At 45.0% G+C, this 20,034-nt stretch overlaps 1 protein-coding gene across 1 annotated transcript in view; it reads right to left on the reverse strand.

Annotated features, from left to right (window-relative positions):
* Positions 1-20,034, reverse strand: part of LOC122797817 (msx2-interacting protein-like) — a 1,498,925-nt gene that overhangs the window by 757,608 nt on the left and 721,283 nt on the right. The window lies entirely within an intron of this gene.

Raw genomic sequence — 20,034 nt, forward strand, 5'->3', positions numbered from 1 at the left:
AGAGACTTAGTATTTCTGCATCGGTTGCTGTCACTCTAGAACTGACGTCAGGGGTATAAAAACAGGCAGCCAACACCATTACATCAGTTTTTCTTCCCTCAAAGGTCAGGAGCCCCCTAAATAGGGAGCTAAGTTATGGAGGGAAAACACCACCAGGGAAAACACCACCAGTAAAAAGTAAATACCAATACCAATACCCATGAAAGGGGTGAGTAATAGACACAGAGAAGAGAGAGAGACACAAGAGGGCTGGAGGGAGGGAAAAGTACAGTTTTGTACCTACCATAAATGTAGATGTCCGATAGACATGCAAATGCAGTCATAACATGTGGGTTGTCCTGCCTCAGGCAGCCCTCAGTCGGCCGGATTCCAAAGTCTGGGTCCGACGTCGGCTGATGTCGCATTTCTCTCCGACGTCAGAGCGGCTGGAGTACATAAGCATCAGCCGACGCCATTTTCTTCAGTGTTTCTTGCCCCAGGTGCCCTCCAAGGAAGGCTGTAATAAAATTGGAAGACAAAAACAGGATTCCAAACAAATAAATGAGCAATAAAACAAATACACCATAACAGATATCCCCAGCTAAGAGAACAGGGATAGGAGTGGACCCTAGGCATAGAGGGGTATGGAGGGAGGGAAAATCCGACTGCAGTTGCATGTCTATCGGACATCTACATTTATGGTAGGTACAAAACTGTACTATGTCCTTCAAGAATGCAACTGCAGTCATAACATGTGGGTAGAATACAATAGCTTAGCTGGGGGAGGAGGTATGCTCTAGGAAAGAGATGGTGTGGCAATCAAACCCTGCAGGACTGCCGAAGCAAAGCCTGCTCTGGATCTGGAGTATAGAGGGAGATTGTAGTGTTTGGAGAATGTATGCACGGAGCTCCATGTAGCAGCTTCTAGAATGTCCTTGGTAGGCACCCTCTTAAGAATGCTGTAGAGGTGGCTGTAGCTCTGGTGGAATGTGGTCTGACATTGGCTGGAACAGTCTTTCCATGAAAGGAATAACAGAATCTGATGCAATGTCCAATCCATTTAGAAATAGTCTGTTTTGAAATTGCTTTTCCTTGGACTGCAGGCGTAAGCTACAAAAGTTGTTCAGACTTCCTACTGGCCTTGGTTCTGTCCAGGTAGTATCGAAGTTGTCTGTGAATGTCCAAGGTATGCAACAGTCTTTCCCCCTTATTCTCAGGATTGGGGAAGAAAGCAGGCAGATGAATGGCTTGATTTAAAGAAACCCTAGATACCACCTTTGGCATAAAAGTAGGGTTGGTCCTTAATGAAACCCTGTCTCTATGAAAAATAATAAAGGGTGGTATTGCCATTAGGGCCTGTAGCTCCGAAACCTTTCTTGCTGAGGTAATTGCCAACAGGAAAGCTGTCTTCCATGAGAGAACTTGCAAGTCAACTGAAGCTGCTGGCTCAAATGGAGGTAGAGTCAGTTTTTCTAAGACAAAATTGAGGTCCCAGGCTGGCACTGGGGCCTTTCTTGGTGGCTTAATGTTCTTGATTCCCCTGAGGAATTGTCTTAGTAAGGGGTGAGAGAAAACAGGAGGATCAGTGTTGTATCTAGCTGAAATAGCAGATGCATGTTTCTTTATGGAAGAATATGAGAGGCCGTTCTTTAACATATCTGCCAAATATTCCAAGATGAGTGGGATGTTCAACAATGATGCATCATGTCCCTCGCTGGTATTCCAATTGCTGAATCTTTTCCACTTTGCTAAGTAAACCTTTCTGGTGGATGGTCTTCGAGCCTCTGTTAGTATCCGCTGAACTTCCTTGGAGAGAGATAAGCTGAAGTTATTTATGGGATCTCCCAGGCTGTTAGCTGCAGTGTCTGAAGATTTGGATGCAGTGTTTCGAAATTGTGTTGAGTCAAAAGTAGAGGCCACTGGGGGAGGGCCCACCTCCTGGTGTGACATATGCTCCGTAGTAGTGGGTACCAGTGTTGTCTTGGCCAATCCGGAGCTATTATGATTCCCTTGGGCTTCTCTGCTTTGATCTTTAGTAATACTGAGGTCATCAGTGGCAGAGGTGGGAATGCATAGATTGCTAGGGAGTTCCAGTTGAACGAGAGGGCATCTATTTTCCAAGCTTTCGGATGGTATGTCCTTGTGCAAAATTTTGGTAGAAGATGGTTGAGGTGAGAGGCAAATAGGTCCACTTCTGGCTTGCCCCATGTCGAAGTGAGTTGTCTGAAGGCCCTCGGATGTAACCTCCACTCGTGTGGATCTGTGAAATTCCTGGTTAGGCTGTCCGCCAACACATTGCCTTTTCCTGGAACAAACTGGGATTGTAACTGGATGTTTAGGCTCAGTGATTTCTCCCAAAGCTGCATTGTCAGTCTGCAAACGGGGTAAGAGTGGGTGCCCCCCTGCTTGTTTATGTACCACATCACAGTGGTGTTGTCTGTCCATATCATTAAATGGCCTTGCTGGAGTTGGTGTTGAAAAACCTCGATGGCATGCATTAATGCCAGCATTTCCTTTTGGTTTATATGCAGATGTGTTTCCTTTGGAGACCAATGTCCTTGTATACACCTGCCTTCCATGTGCGCCCCCCATCCAAGGTCTGAGGCATCTGTAGTCATGGTCTGTGTTATCTGTGGTTTTTTGAATGACATACCTGTGTTTTCCTGGCTCACCGAGGCCCACCATAGGAATTCCTTTTGTAGGCATGGAATGAGTGGTATGATTGTCTCCAAATTGTTGCTGTGTTGAGACCAAATGCTTTTTAGGTACCACTGAAGCTTTCTCATGTGTAGTTTTGCTAATGGAACCAGTAGAATGCAGGATGCCATGTAACCCAGGGCCTGTAGGAATCTCCTTGCAGTCATCTGGGTGAGTTTTGCTAAACCTTTGAAGTAATGAGTTAACTTCTCTTGCTTGTCTTCTGTCAGGTAAGCCCATCTGAGAGGCTGTCTAGTTTGGCTCCTAAGAAGATTATTTGCTGGGATGGCTGCAGTCTTGACTTTTGGAAGTTGACTGTGTATCCCAGAGCTTGAAGTAATCGTATGACATAATCCAGGTTTTTTGTCAACATCAATTTGTCGTCCGCTTGTATGAGGCAGTCGTCCAGGTACGGGTAAATTTGTATACCCTGGAGCCTGCAATGAGCAATTACTGAAGCCAGGCATTTTGTAAATACTCTGGGCGCAGTAGATAAGCCAAATGGCAATGCTGAGAATTGATAATGCTCTGGCCCTGCAAGAAATCTGAGGTATCTTCTGCAGCTGTGTCTGATAGGGACATGCAGGTATGCCTCCTTGAGGTCCAGAGTAATCAGCCACGACTCCTTGCCCAGCATGGGAAGGAGTTGCTGTAGAGTCAGCATTCTGAACTTTGGTGCTATGAGAAAGGTGTTTAATGCGGACAAGTCCAGTATTGGTCTCCATTGAGATTCTTTTCTTGGAACAAGGAACAGTCTTGAGTAAAACCCCTGGTCTTGTTCTTGTTGTGGAACTCTTTCTATTGCTTTCATTCGAGTCAGCAGATTGATTTGCTTGATAGCCTCTGCCCTCTGATTCTGTGGTAGGTTTGGCATGCCTTGTTTTCTTGGTAAGGTATGAAAATGAAACCTGTACCCTCAGTCTATAATGTCCAAAATCCATTTGTCCTTTGTCAGTCTGTGCCAGTTTTCTGCAAACAGAGATAATTTCCCGCCCAAGGGAGCTTCTAGTTGTTCCCTGGTAGGCGGTATTAGAGGAAAGTCACTGAGTTTGTGGTTGTTGGGCAGGTGGAACCCCTGCGTCACTTCTTTGGTTTCCTGGCTGCCATTGTCGTCCCCTGTAAGGGCCTCTGTATTGGCCTCTTCCTCGCACGCCTGTTCTTACCCTTTGAAACTTTTCTGGATTAGGAAAGGACCAGTTTTTTGAGGGCCAATTCCTACTGAATCTGGGGGGTTGAACCTGGAGGAAATCTTTCACAGTCTGAACTGATTTTGCTTTTTCTTCGATGGTCTTTAACACATCCTTAGCATTTGCACCAAAAAGCTTGTTCTTTTCCAAAGGTGCATCCAGAAGTTTTGCTTTTACATGATCTGGTAGAGGTTGATTTTTTAACCAAGCATGTCTACAAATCACTGCCCCTGTCATAGCTGCCCTACATGAAGCTTCCAGTGCATCATAACCACACTGCAGGAAGTGATTGCTTACTTGCTGAGTGTTATGTACAGCTTCCTGCAAAGTCTTCCTGTCTAAAGGATCAGGAAAAGCTAATGTTTTTTGTAAATCTTCTAAGAGATAATCTTGATATTGTAACATATGAAAAAGGCAATTTAAAGCTCTCATAGATAAGGTAGTGGATGTGTAAACCTTTTTGCCCCTTCTCTCTAATGACCTCGCTTCCCTGTTGGTGGGCAAAGGATTTTTTTGAGGTGGAGGCTGAAACTCCTTTAGGCCCCTGTGAAATAGTTTCCAAATCAGCAGTATGGGCCCTGAAAAAATGGGAATGAGCTTCTGGGACCCTGTAATACCTGTCTGGCTTGGCTGGAGCAGGAGGAAGAGAATAGTACAGTTTTGTACCTACCATAAATGTAGATGTCCGATAGGAATGCATCTGCAGTCCTTACAAATGGGTTGTCCTGTCGTCAGGCAGCCCTTCGGTCGGCCGGATTCCAAAGTCTGGGTCTGGCTTCGGCTGGTGTCGCACTTCACCCGACGTCATTGCTGCAGTTACTCGGGTATAAAGGCATCAGCCGACGCCATTTTCCTCAGTGTTTCTTGCCCCAGATGCCAGGTGCCCTCTAGGAAGGCTAAATTTTGATAAATGCCAATGATTCAAAATATTAGAGAGCAAACAAAAAATAAGCATGTAGGTACATATATACAAATACACCATAATAGATTCCCCCAGCTAGCTATAAGAGGGGCAAATACCCTAGGAGTACCACAGAGGGGAAGGAGGGTGGGTAATCCTTATCAGAAGAGGAATCAGAAGAAATAGAAACCTGATCTGAAGATTCATAATCAGTGTCTTGCCTAGGCCTCTTATCTGGAGGGGGATGGGAACCCCTGATCAAGGTAATAAGGTCTTCAGCCATTTTGATCATCTGTTTTTTAGGCATAGAGGCCTGTGCACGTGGCTCATGCATCATTTTTTTAGTTTTAGAAGTTGCTTTTGTCTTTGGTTTTGCAGCTGTCGTCGGTTTGATATAAAGATGTTGAGGCCTGAATACACCCTCAGAAGCCGGTGCCTGCTCAACGGCTCCACACCCATCCGAGGGAGATACATCCATGGGTCCAATACTTTGAGTATCTCGTGGCATGCCAGACTCCTGCAACTCTAAAGTAGCGGGGTATCAGGGACTCCGAAAGCGCCTCACTGAGTACTGGCGAACCGGTGACTGGCTTAGGAGAAGCTTCGTCGTCAGTTTTGGACCTCGACTGTCTCTCTTTTCTTTGTGTTTTTTATGTACTCCGACGACATTTCTGGGTAGTTAAATCTGTTTCCAAAATACTTTGAGGCAAAAATATACCGACACTTAATAGTGCGTTGGTTAAAACTAGCACAAAACCGACAGCCAGGCACGTTGTGATCAGGGCCTAGGCAAGGAATACAGTATAACTGGAAATCCTTATGAAGTATTTGCTTCCCACAAGTAATACAATTATTAACTTTTTCCGACATCAGTATGGAGCAAGAAAAAAGATTCCCCAACGTGGTTACTTAGCTTTAGTGAAGACTTCGGTTCTGAAACTCAAACTCGAATATTTCAGGAGTCGGCCGACCGGCTCTTGCGAAATGCTTCTGCTTCGGGCACTGTGCGGCAAGAAAGACTAAAGAAAATGGCGTTGGCTGCTTGTTTTATACCCCTGATGACCTGACGTCATGGAAGAGGAGACAGCAACCTATGCAGGACCCAAGACTTTGGAATTCAGGCCGAATGAGGGCAACCTGCCAGCATATTACCTAAATGTAATGACTGCAACAGTGAAACACGAAGAACATCTGTACAATGTTCTTTGTGTTTCACTGTTGCAGTCATTACATTTGGGTGGATTCCCAAAGCTATGGTTGGGAGGAGGAATTTAGACAGCATTAAGACCAGCTATATGGCCCTGCAAGACAGCAGTGGCAAAGCCAGCTCTGGATTTAGAGAAAATTGGCAAATAATAATGCTTGGTGAAAGTATGTACAGAACTCCAGGTAGCAGCTTCTAGGATATCCCTGGTAGGAACACCTCTGAGAAAGGCTGCAGAAGTAGATGCAGCCCTGGTGGAGTGAGATCTGATCCCCTGGGGGATAGGTTTTCTATGGTGCTTGTAGCAGAAATGAATGAAATGGCTTACCCATTTAGAAATCTTTTTTTTTTAAATAGCCTTCCCCTTTGCCCCAGCAGCAAATTCTACTACCAATTGTTCAGATTTTCTTTGAAATTTAGTTCTGTCCAAGTAGAATCTAAGTTGTCTGTGCACGCCCAAGGAATGCAGAATCCATTCCCCTTTGTTGTGTGGATTGGGAAAGAAGGTTGGCAAATGAATGGACTGGTTAAGAGCCAGAGTGGAACCACCCTGGGCATGAAGGACGGATTGGTCCTCAGAGATACCCTGTCTGTATGAAAGATGATGAAAGGCTCCACTGCCATAAGGGGCTGTAATTCAGATATCCTTCTGGCTGAAGTGATTGCTAAAAGGAAGGCTGTTTTCCAAGAAAGAAATTTTAAGTGTGCAGTAGCAGCTGGCTCGAAAGGGGGTAAAGTGAGTTTTCCAAAACAAAGTTAAGGTCCCAGGCAGGGGTAGGAGATCTCCTAGGTGGTCGCAAGAACTTTGCCCTTCTGAGATACTGCTTAAGCAGGGGATGAGAAAAGAGGGGTGATTCTGTGTTATAGTGAGCTGAAATTGCTGAAGCGTGGATTTTAATAGAGGAAAAAGACAGGCCCTTGTGAAGCATCTCAGTTAAGTATTGCAAAATCTGAGGTAAATTGGGCGCTGCTGTGCTCATCCCTAAAGACTGGTTCCAGGCACAGATTTTTTTCCATTTGTCAGCATAAGATTTCTAGTAGTAGGTCTTCTTGCCTCCAAGATGACATCCATCACAGGTTTGCTGAGGGATGCTAAGGATGAATTTAAGTGATTAGCCAAGCTGCAAGGTTCAATGTTGGAAGCTGATGGTGCAGAATTTGGTTCTCCTGCTGAGACAGCAAAGAAGGTGTCTGAGGCAGGTGCCATGGAGATATTTGTGACAAACTGCGCAAGCGCGGGTACCAGTGTTGGCGTGGCCAGTATGGAGCAATCAAAATCATTCTTGGTTTGTCCAGTTTGACTTTTAACAGAACTTTGCAGAGCAGAGGCAGAGGGGGAAAGGCGTAGACTGATAGGTTTTTCAAGCTGAAGGACAGAGCATCCATTTTCCAGGCTTTTTTGTGGGGAGTCCTTGTGCAAAATTTGTCCAACTGGTAGTTCTGGGGGGAGACAAATAGATCTATGTCTGGGCTCCCCTATTTGCTTTCAACATGTTGAAAATCCATGGTTCCAGTTTGCACTCGTGTGGGTCCATGAGATTTCTGCTTAGTCCGTCTGCCAGTGTATTCAATTTTCCTGGCAGGAATTGAGCCTGTAGGTGGCACTTGGTAGCTCAAGGCCAACTTCCACAATGCCATGGCTAGTCTGCAGAAGGGGTAGGAATGTATACCCCCTGTTAATTTACCAAATAATCATAGAGTTGTCTGTCTTTACCATTAGTTGTCCTGGAAGAATGTAGTCCTTGAGGGCTGTCAGAGTATTCTGTACAGCTAACATTTCTTTTTGATTGATATGTAGTTGCATTTGATTTGGGTTACATTTGCCCTGAATGCACTTCCCTGCCAGGTGAGCCCCCAATGCATAGTCTGATGCATCTGTAGTTAGGGTTTGGATGGCAGGGGGTAGTGTGAATGGCAGTCCCTTGTTTTGGTGGCAGGCCTCTGCCCACCATAGGAACTCCAGGCGTAGGCAAGGTATGATAGGAATCATTGTTTCCAGGCTGTGACAATGTTGACTCCATAGACTTTTTAAGTACCACTGTAGTTTCCTCATATGCAGTCTTGCATATGGAATTAGAAGAATGCAGGAGGCCATGAACCCCAAGGCTTGCAGTATTTGTCTTGCAGATATCAGGGTTTTTGTGGCCACTTGTTTGAAGTAAGTTACCAAATGCATTTGCTTCTCTGGTGTGATTAAAGCCATTTGGGCCAGTTGTATTCAAGCTTGCACTCAGGAATATAATCTGTTGAGAGAGTACCAGTTGTGACTTCTTTTCGTTTATGGTGTACCCCGGACAAGTTAGAAAGTACAGTTTTGTACCTACCATAAATGTAGATGTCCGAACTGGATAGCATCTGCAGTCATAACAAATGGGTTGTCCTGTCGTCAGGCAGCCCTTCGGTCGGCCGGATTCCAAAGTCTGGGTCCGGCTTCGGCTGATGTCGCACTTCACCCGACGTCATCTCTGCTGGTCTTCGGGTATAAAGGCATCAGCCGACGCCATTTTCCTCAGTGTTTCTTGCCCCAGATGCCAGTTGCCCTCTTGGAAGGCTAAATTTTGGATAAATGCCAATGTTTCCAAAAGGTAGAAGGCAAACACAAAAATAAGCATGTATGTACATATATACAAACAAATACACCATAAGAGACTCCCCCCCCCAGCTAGCTATTAGGAGGGTAAATACCCTAGGAGTACCACAGAGGGGAAGGAGGGAGGGTAATCCTGACTCCAGATGCTATCCAGTTCGGACATCTACATTTATGGTAGGTACAAAACTGTACTATGTCCTTCATGGATGCATCTGCAGTCATAACAAATGGGTAGAATACCATAGCCAACTAGGGGAGGAGGAAGAAAAATTATGGTGTGGTTAGGATCCCTTGCAGTACAGCAGTGGCAAACCCTGCTCGGGATCTAGAATATAGAGGTAAATTATAATGCTTGGCAAATGTATGCACGGAGGTCCAAGTAGCCGCCTCAATAATGTCCTTGGTTGCCACTCCTCGTAAGAAAGCTGTGGTAGTGGCTGTAGCCCTTGTAGAATGAGGCCTTATGTTATGTGGAATTGGTTTTCCATGGTAGGAGTAACAGAATCTTATGCAATTTCCTATCCATTTGGAGATTGTCTGTTTGGAAATTGCTTTTCCTTCCCTTCCTGTTGCATAGGCTACTAAAAGCTTGTCAGTTTTTCTGTTACTTTTGGTTCTGTCCAGGTAGTAGCGTAGCTGTCTATGTACATCCAAGGTATGCAGCATTCTTTCCCCTCTGTTTTGTGGATTGGGAAAGAAGGTAGGTAGGTGGATTGCCTGGTTTAAAGACACTCTGGATACCACTTTAGGCATAAATGTAGGATTAGTTCTCATGGACACCCTATCTTGATGGAAGATTAGGAAGGGTTGTACTGCCATTAAGGCCTGTAGTTCCGAAACCCTTCTTGCTGAGGTAATTGCCAGTAGGAAAGCAGTTTTCCATGACAGGTGTTGTAGATCTGCTGTTGCTGCTGGTTCAAACGGAGGGAGTGTCAACTTTTCTAGCACAAAGTTCAAGTCCCATGCTGGTAATGGTGGTTTCCTAGGAGGTTTTACATTCTTGATCCCTCTGAGGAACTGCCTGAGTAGAGGATGTGAGAAGACAGGTGTATCAAAGCTGTATTCTGCTGAAATAGCTGATGCATGTATCTTGATGGAGGAATAGGACAGGCCTGTATGTAGAAGCTCTGCCAAATACTCCAGAATGTTAGCAATATCTATGTTCGACACATCTTTTCCTCTTTCAGTACTCCAAATGACAAACCTTTTCCATTTTCCTGCATAGTTCCTTCTTGTTGAAGGTCTGCGGGCTTCAAGGATAATGTCTTTAACCCTTTGGGAAAGATCTGGGTTAGTTGCTGCTATGTGATGTTCCAGGCAGTCAGTTGCAAGGTTTTAGGTTTGGATGCATGATGTTGTAGTTGTTCTGAGTTAACATCAAAGGCATCAGGGGTATTGACCACATTTTCTCCCGAGACATGCTCCTCAGCAATGGGTACCAGTGTTGTCTTGGCCAGTTCGGAGCGATCAGGATTATCCTTGGACGTTCCTCTTTGATTTTCAGTAGTACCTTGTGTATCAAGGGAAGAGGTGGAAATGCATATGCTGTCAGGCCTTTCCAGCTGAAGGAGAGAGAATCCACCTTCTATGCAAGTGGGTGGAATGTCCTTGTGCAGAATTTTTTGAGCTGGTGATTGAGTGGGGAAGCGAATAGATCTATTTGTGGCATTCCCCATTTCTTTGTGATGGTCTTGAAGATGTCCGGGTGTAGCATCCATTCGTGAGCATCCGAGGTGGTTCTGCTTAACATGTCTGCTAGGGTGTTCTCTTTTCCCGGTACAAATATTGCCTGTAACTGGATGTTGTAGCTGAGAGCCAGATTCCAAAGGTCCAAAGTCATTCTGCATAGGGGGTATGAATGAGTGCCTCCCTGTTTGTTGATGTACCACATGACTGTGGTGTTGTCTGTCCTTATCATCAAATGGCCTTCTTTGAGGAATGGTCTGAATTTTTGGATTGCCAGTTTTACTGCCAGCATTTCTTTTTGGTTTATGTGCAGGTGCAGCTGGTCCCGAGTCCACAATCCTTGTACGCATTTGTCCAGCATGTGCGCCCCCCATCCTAGGTCTGAGGCGTCTGTTGTGATGGTTTGGCTTGCTCGAAAGTTGTGGAAGGGTAGGTCTGGGTTTGACTGGCATGCTTGAGCCCACCATAGGAACTCCTGTTTTAGGCATGGGATTAGTGGTATTTCTGCTTCTAAGCTGTGCCTGTGTTGAGACCATAAATTCTTTAGGTACCACTGTAGCTTTCTCATATGCAGTCTGGCATGTGGGACCAAGATTATGCATGATGCCATGAAGCCCAAAGCCTACAGAACTTTTCTTGCTGTTAGTTTGTTCTGCTTTGTTAATGGTTTGTTCTGCTTTGTTAATGCCAAGAAGTAAAGAGGGAGCTCTTTTTGTTTTTCTGCAGTTAGGAATGCCATTTGTTTTACTGTGTCCAATTCCGCGCCCAAGAATGTTCTTGTTTGGGATGGTATCAGCCTTGACTTTTGTAAATTGACTGTGTATCCCAGGGCTTGTAGCAAGTAAATGACCCTTTGTAAATCTGTTGTCAGCTTGCTTTTGTTGTCTGCTTGTAACAGGCAGTCGTCCAGGTATGGATAAATTTGGATTCCCTGTACTCTGCCAGTGGGCGATTACTGATGCCAGGCATTTTGTGAATACTCTGGGCGCAGTAGATAAGCCAAAGGGCAATGCTGAGAATTGATAATGCTCTGATCCTGCAAGAAATCTGAGGTATCTTCTGCAATTTGGTCGAATGGGGACGTGCAGGTATGCCTCCTTGAGATCTAGAGTTACCAGCCAACACTCCTTGCCCAGCATGGGAAGAAGTTGCTGTAGGGTCAGCATTTTGAATTTTGGGACAATGATGTATGTGTTTAAGATGGACAGGTCGAGAATCGGTCTCCAACTTTTCTCTTTTCTTGGTACTAAGAAGAGTCTGGAGTAGAATCCTTTGCCCTGTTCTGTTATTGGTACTCTTTCCACAGCTCTCATTTTTGTTAATTCCGTTATCTGCTGTAGAGCTTCTATTTTTTGATTTGGAGGCAGGTTTGGCATTCCTCTTTTTACTGGTAAGGTGTGGAAGTGGAACCGGTAGCCTTGGTCTATGGTTTGCAAAATCCACTTGTCTTTTGTGATATAGTGCCAATTTTTCGAAAATAAGGCTAACTTTCCGCCTAATGGTGCTGCTATTTGCTCCCTGGTAGGCGGAGTTAGAGCCAAGTCACTGTGATTGTCCTGTTGCAGTGGTAGTGGTTGTGTCTGTGCCTCGGTTATTGCCTTGCCACTGTCGTCCTCTGTAGGCACCTCCTCTGGATTGATTTCTGCCTCTAGAACGTCTATTCCTGCCCCTTTGGGATCTTGTGGAGTCAGGAAAGGACCAATTTTTGGCAGGCCAGTTCCTGCTAAACCTTGGGGGCTGAACCTGTAAGAAATCTTTAACTGTTTGTACAGATTTTGCCTTTTCTTCCATTTTCTTCATTACCTGCTGAGCAGGTGTACCAAATAGACTTGCCTTATCCATAGGAGCATCTAATAGCTTTGCTTTAACATGATCCGGTAAGACTTGTTCTTTCAACCATGCATGCCTTCTTATCACTGTGCCAGTCATGGCTGATCTAAATGAAGCCTCCAGTGCATCATAGCCACGTTTTAAGGAATGGTTACTAACCTGTTGGATATTATTCACCATTTCTAATACATATTTCTTATCTAAAGATTCATCAGAGGACAGTTTTTTAGTTAACTGATCAAGCATAAACTCTTGGTATTGGATCATGTGAAACTGACAGTTTAAAGCTCTAGCTGAGAGAGTAGCAGAGGTGTAAACTTTTTTCCCCCATCTCTCTAAGGACCTGGATTCCCTTTCTGAAGGAATAGGGTTTTTTGCTGTGGTCGAGGCTACTGCCTTGGGCCCCTGGGAAATAGTTTTGGGGTCTGCCAGTGGGGCCTTGCATAGGTGGTGATGAGTGTCTGGCACCCTGTAAAATCTATCAGGTTTGGCAGGGGCTGGAGGTAAAGAATCAGGAGCAGTGAAGACATCATTAAATGCATCATCCACAACAGGCAAAACAGGAGGTATAGCTAAGGGCCTATGTTGTGGTAAGTGTAGAAAAGTCCTAAGCCTCTTTCTTGAATCTGAGAAATCTTGTCCCTGCCATTGGAATTGTTCTCTCATGGCATGTAAGGTTTCCCCAAAGGAAAATTCCTCTGGTGGAGAGGCAGCTGGAATGGATTCTTCAGCATCGGAGTCTTCATAAGTAGAAAAAGGATCCTCTGGCTGGTCTGTAATGTCTGAGTCATCTGCAGAATCATCAGAGGACACTGGCTCGGGGGGCTCTGTCCTAGGTCTCTTTTCTGGGGGCTGAGAGGCCCTGTCTGGGTGAGATTGGGATCCCCTAATTAAGGATATTAAATCTTCTGCCAGAGTAAGCATTTGAGAACTAGAAGTGGGCCTGTGAGAGGGAGGTTTAACAGGCACTGATTTAGCAGATTTGGCTGCTTTTGCCCTGGCAAAGGCCTTGATAGACATGGCTGCAGGGGGTCTAGCAGCACCACGTGCTGGGGTAGAGACATCCAAAGGGATGGTGTCTGATAAATCACTAGAAACCACAGTTGTAGGTAAAACTTCTGAGGCCGATTCAGGTAAGGTAACAGGAGCCTCAGTAGTAGTCATGGATTCGGCTGAAGATTGACCAGGTTTCTCGGTTTCGGCCGAAACCGAGACACTCGCGGCTTGCTTAACCGTGGTTTCGGCCGAAACCACAGACTGCGAGTGTCGGTCTTTTTCTTTGCGTTTTTTAACAATTTGGGTAGTCGGAGGATCCGACGGCATAATGTACGCAAAGTCTGAGCCGAAAAACTGTTCAGCAAACTCCGACCGACGCCTTAGCGTTCGTCGGTTGAAGGAAGCACAGGCCGAACAGGCTGCTACGTCGTGGTCTGGGCCTAAGCAAGGCAGACAGTAATAGTGGAAATCTTTATGAGGTATTTGTTTCCCACAAGTTAAACAGTTATTGACTTTTTCTGACATCGGCTGAGGCAAGAAAGAGTCCCCAACGGGTACTTAGCTTTTAGAAGTCTTCAAGTAGTATTCGGTAGTAGTAATCTCTGGATCTGACCGACCGGCACTTGCGAACAGCTTCTGCTTGGCCACGCGCAAGAAAGACTGAGGAAAATGGCGTTGGCTGATGCCTTTATACCGAAGACCAGCAGAGATGACGCCGGGTGAAGTGCGACATCAGCGGCCGGACCCAGACTTTGGAATCCGGCCGACCGAAGGGCTGCCTGACGACAGGACAACCCATTTGTTATGACTGCAGATACATCCATGAAGGACATCCTTGTTTACAAACGTCAGATTTAGAAGAATGGCCTGGTTTTATGCCTGAATTAGACAATTGTCCAGGTATGGATATATCTGAATATTTCCTTGCCTGCAAAATGCAATTACTAGAGCCAGGCACTTCGTGAATACCCTGGGCACAGTAGAAAAGCCAAAGGGCAGTGCAGAGAACTGATAATGCAAGTAGCCTGCTTTGAAGCGTAGGTATCTTCTGCAAGATTCCCTGATTGGGATGTGCAGGTATGCTTCTTTTAAATCTAGATTCACCAACCAGGCATCTTTGCCTAGCATAGGAAGCAACTGGTGAAGAGTCAGCATCTTGAATTTTGGAATGTCCTGAAAGGTGTTTAGAGAAGGCAGGTCCAGAATTGGACGCCATGATTTGTCTTTTCTGGTTACCAGGAAAAGCCTGGAATAGAAACCTTGTCCCTTTTCCTGTTCTGGTACTGGTTGGATAGCCCCCATGTTTAAGAGGGAAAGTACTTGTTTTTGAGCCTCTGCCCACGGATTTGGGGGCAGTTCTGGCCACCTGTTTGGTGTTGGCAACATGTGGAAATGAAATCTGTATCCTTGGGACACTATATTTAAAACTCATTTGTTCTGGGTTACGAGTTCCCAGTTTTCTGCATGAAGAGCAATCTTTCCCTCCAAAGGGGTGGCTAAAAGGTAAGTGCTTGGTAATTTTAAAGGAAAGTCATTGAGATTGTTTACCATAGGGGGGTGTCTTGTTATTTCCAGATTTGGAAGTGGAGGCCCTCCAATGCTTAGTTCTGACAGTCCTATGGGCTGAAACCTGGTGCTTTTGGTGTGTCTGGGTTTGGCTTGAGAGGAGCTGGAAAGGACCAAATCTTAGTAGGCCAGTGCTTACTAAATCTTGGAGGTTGCACTTGTAAGAAATATTTTACAGTTTACATAGATTGCTTTATCTTCCATCTTTTTTAAAACCTCTTCAGCCTTATTGCCAAACAGGCGGTCCTGATTTAAAGGAGCATCCAATAATCTTGCTTTAACATGATCAGGCAGAGACTGCTCCTTAAGGCAAGCGTGCCTTCTAAGCACAGACCCAGTAACAGCAGCCCTGCAAGAGGCCTCTAAAGAATCAAAACCACATTGCAAAGTGTGTTTTCCAACTTGTTCAGCAGAATGCAATAAATCCTGTGAATCTTTATTTTCCACACAGTCAGAAATCAACATTATTTTCTGTTTAAGCAGTGCAATAATATGCTGTTGATATTTTAATATATGAAATTGGCAGTTTAAAGCCCTGATTGCCAAGGTTGCAGAAGTATAAACCTTTTTACCCCATCTATCCAGCTCCCTGGAGTCTCTATCATAAGGGGTAAGATTTTTAGCAGTAGAAGCCTTAATGCCCTTAGGCCCCTGAGAAATGGTTTCAGAAACTGCAACAGGATTTTTGAAAAGGAACTTGTGGGGCTCAGGAACCCTGTAGTATCGGTCAGGTTTACTAGGTGCCGGAGGTAGGTAATCAGGGGCCATACTGGATGCTGAAAACACATCATCAACAATGTCTCTTACAGAAGGTATAGCCAAAGGCCTATGCTGAGGTAGAAGAAGAAAATCCCTAAGCCTGTTTTTTGAATCAGAAAATTCCTGACTTTCCCAGCGGAAATGCTCCCTTAAGGTATGTAAAGTTTCCCCAAAAGAAAAGTCCTCGGGGCAGAGGGAATGAAATCCTCTGCATCAGAATCCACATAAGTAGGTATGGACAAATCCAGGTCATTAGAAGAATCAGAAGAAACAGAGTCCTGATCAGAAGATTCATAGTCAAGCTCAGCCCTAGGCCTCTTAGAAGGGGGGGGGGGGTTTAACTACCCCCGATTAGAGTAATTAGATCTTCAGCCATTTTGATCATTTGTTTTTTAGGCATAGGGGCCTGAGCATGTGGCTCGGGCGTCGGTTTTTTAGACATAGATCGAGATTTAGGCCTTAGTATTGAAGGTGGAGTCGGTTTAATATGCAAGTCTGTAGGCCTGAATACACCCCTCAGAAGCCGGTACCTGCACAGCGACTCCGAACCCATCCATGGTAGAGACATCCGCGGGTTCCAAAGGTAAAGTATCTTGCGGCATACCAGACTCCGAATGGGTCTCAGTAGAGGCCTGCGAGTCAGAAGTAGCGGGTATCAGGGGCTGCGAGAGCACCTCACTGAGTACTGGCGAACTGTTGACTGGCTTAGGAGAAGCATCGTCGGCAGTTTTGGACCTCGACGGTCTGTCTCTGTTTTTATCTTTGCGTTTTTTCGAAATCCCGGTAGTCGGATGGCTAATCCATGTCATTTCTGGATAATTAAACAGAGAACCAAAAAATTTAGAGGCAAAAATGTACCGACGACGGATAGTAAGCTGATTAAATAAAGCACAAAACTGACAGCAAGGTATGTCGTGGTCAGGGCCTAGGCAAGGAATACAGTACAAATGAAAATCTTTATGAGGTATCTTCTTTCAACAAGTAATGCAATTATTAACTTTTACTGACATCGATAAGGAGCAAAAAAAGTTTCCCCAACGGGGTACTTAGCTTTAAGTTGAAGACTTCGGTTCTGAAACTCTAAATTGAAAATTTCAGGAGTTGGCCAACCGGCACTTGTGAACTGCTTCTGCTTCGGGCACCGCACGGCAAGAAAGACTGATGTAATGATATCGGCTGCATGTTTTATACCCGTGACGACCTGACATCACGGAAGAAGGGACAGCATCTGACGCAGGACCCAAGACTGTTAATCAATCCGACTGAGGGCAACCTGCCAGCAGATTACCCAAATGTAATGACTGCAACAGTGAAACACGAATAACATACAGTTCTGGCATGGCCACTCCAGGGCAATCAGGATTGTCCCTGGTCTGTCCTGTCTTATCTTGAGCAATACTCTTGAGAGAAGGGGCGGGGGGGGGGGACAGAGACTTAGATTTACACACTGGAAGGATAGGGCCATCCACTTTCTAGGCCCTGCTGTGAGGTGTCCCGGTGCAGAATTTGCTGAGCTGGTGATTGCAGGGGGAGGCAAAGAGATCCACCTTTGCGGTCCCCCATTTCTGAATCAGAAGTTTGAAGGTGCTGGGCTCTAGTTGCCACTCGTGTGGATCTAGGAGATTTCTGCTTAAGTCGTCTGCCAGTTATTTTTGTTTGCCTGGCAGGAATTGAGCTTGCAGATATTGTGTTTCACAGGGCCATGGCTAGCCTGCAGAGTGGGTAAGAGTGGGTTCACCCCTGGTTGTTGATGTACCACATAACTATGGTGTTGTCTGTTTTTATTAGCAGGTGTCCTGGTGAGAGTAGGCATCTGAAAGCTGCCAGAGCATGCTGCACAGCTAGCATCTCTTTTTGGTTGCTGTGCACATGAATTTGACTTGGGCTCCACTGGCCCTGAATGTACTTGCCGTCCATGTGTGCACCCCAGGCATAGTCTGATGCGTCTGTGGTTAGGGTCTGGGCAGCATGGGGTTGAGTAAAGGGCAGTCCCTTGTTGTGGTTGCATGCTGCTGCCCACCAAAGAAACTGTGTCCTTAGACAGTATTATAGGAATGACAGTTTCCAGGTCCTGAGAATGTTGGCACCAAAGACTTTAAGTACCACTGAAGTTTCCTCATATGCAGTCTGGCATATGGAATTAGTAGGATGCATTAGACCATGAATCCTACGGCCTGCAGGATTTTCCTTGTGGATAGCTGGGTTATGGTGGCCATTTGTGTAAAATAGTCTGACAGATAGGCTTGTTTTTCTGGAGTGAAGAATGCCATCTGGGTTCCTGTGTCCAAGCTTGCTCCCAAAAATACAATCTTTTGGCTGGGAACTAGTTTTGATTTCTTTTCGTTGATGGTGTACCCCAGGGAGGTTAGAAGTTTTTTTTTTACAAATGTCAGGTGCTGCAACAACATTTTCTGAATGTCTGCCTGAATCAGGCCGTCATCCAAGTAGGGGTAAATTTGAATATTTCTCTGTCTGCAGTACGCAATGGCTGGAAACAGGCATTTTGTGAATACTCTGGGAGCAGTGGATAAGCCAAAGGGAAGTGCAGAGAAAGTACAGTTGTGTACACTTACCATAAATGTAGATGTTCGAGGGTATTCACTGTTGCAGTCATTACATCTGGATAATCTACTGGCAGGTTGCCCTCTGTCGGCCTGAATTCTACAGTCTTGGGTCCTGCGCTGGTTGCTGTCTTCTCTTCCATGACATCAGGTCGTCATGGGTATAAAACATGCAGCCAACGTCATTTTCTTTAGTTTTTCTTGCCCCCGATGTCAGGTGCCCCCAAAAAGGTACCAATATTATATATATATATATATATATATATATATATATATATATATATATATATATATATATATATATATATACATGCATCAATATAAACTTTAGCTTCATCTACAAGCAAATACACCACATAGGTTGTAGAAGATAGAGAAGAAAAGATAAACTGTAGAATGACAGGAGGATGGAGGGAGGGTAACCTGGACTGCAACAGTGAATACACTCGAACATCTACATTTATGGTGAGTGTACACAACTGTACTATGTTCTTCATGTTTCACTGCTGCAGTCATTACATTTGGGTAGAATTCCAAAGCTATGGTTGAGAGGCTGGAGCTAAACAGCATTAGGTGCTGCTATAAGGCCCTGCAGCACTGCAGTGGCAAAGCCTGCCCTGGACTTAGAGTAGAAAGGCAAATGGTAATGCTTTGTAAAGATGTGAACAGAACTCCAAGTAGCAGCCTCTAGAATGTCTTTGGTTGGTACTCCTCTGAGAAAGGCTGCCGACGTGGCTGCAGCTCTGGTGGAATGAGACCTAATGCCCTTGGGTACAGGTTTACCATGGTGTAAGTAGCAGAAACTGATGCAGTGGCTTATCCACTTGGAAATTGTCTGCTTTGAGACCGCCTTTCCTTCTGGTCCTGCAGCATATGACACTAGTAATTGCTTAGTTTTTCTTAGAGCTTTTGTCCTGCTCAAGCAGAATCTTAGCTGTCTGTGTACATCCAAGGAATGCACAATTCTCTCGCCTTTGTTCTGCGGATTTGGATAAAAAGTTGGCAGATGAATAGTTTGGTAAGAGCCACACTGGAAACCACCTTAGGCATAAAAGTAGGATTTGTCCTCAGAGACACCCTGTCTGGGTAAAATATGATAAAAGGCTCTACAGCCATGAGGGCCTGTAGCTCTGAAACTCTTCTTGCTGAAGTAATTGCTAGTAGCAGAGCTGTCTTCCATAATAAGAACTTTATATCAGCGGTAGCGGCTGGTTCAAATGGAGGCAGGGTGAGCTTTTCCAACACATAAGTGAGGTTCCATGCAGGTAATAGTGATCTTCGAGGAGGCCTTAAGTTTTTGGCTCCTCTAAGATACTGTTTTAGTAAAGGATGAGAAAAAATTGGTGGCTCTGTATTGTAATGAGCCGAAATGGCAGAGGCATGGATTTTGACTGATGAGAAAGATAGGCCTTTGTCAAGCATCTCAGTTAAGTATTGCAATATCTGAGGAATATGTAGCTCTGCTGTATCAGTTCCTTGTGCTCGATTCCAAGTACAGAATCTTCCATTTGTCAGCATAAGATTTTCTAGTACTAGGCCTTCTGGCTTCCAAAATGACATCCATCACAGCTTTACTGAGAGGTGTCATTCATATGATTACATGATTAGCCACGCTGCCAGGTTCAGAGTCTGTAGTTGATTGTGCAGGATCTGATTGTTTTGCTGGGACAGTAGTTGTGGACTTTGAGGCAAGGTCCAAGCTGGGTATTGAGACAAGTTCCTTAGGATTGGGTATCAGTATTGACAGGGCCAGTCCGGGGCAATTAATATCATCTTTGGCTTCTTTTGTCGGACTTTTAGGAGGACCTTGGGTAGAAGAGAGAGAGAAGGAAAGGCGTAAACTGACAGGTTTTTCCAACTGAAGGAAAGGCCGTCCACTTTCCATGCTTGTCTGTGCTAAGTCCTTGTGCAGAATTTTTTCAACTGATAATTTTGAGGAGAGGTAAATAGATCTATGTCTGGGCTCCCCCATTTGTCTGTTATAATGTTGAATACTTGTGGATTTAGTTTCCACTCGTGAGGATCCATAAGGTTTCTGTTTAAATTGTCTGCCAGAGTGTTCTGTTTTCCTGGCAGGA

The sequence above is a fragment of the Protopterus annectens genome, chromosome 3.part1, assembly GCF_019279795.1.
Source record: "Protopterus annectens isolate FY-2018-M chromosome 3.part1, PAN1.0, whole genome shotgun sequence".
Lineage (NCBI taxonomy): Eukaryota > Metazoa > Chordata > Ceratodontiformes > Protopteridae > Protopterus > Protopterus annectens.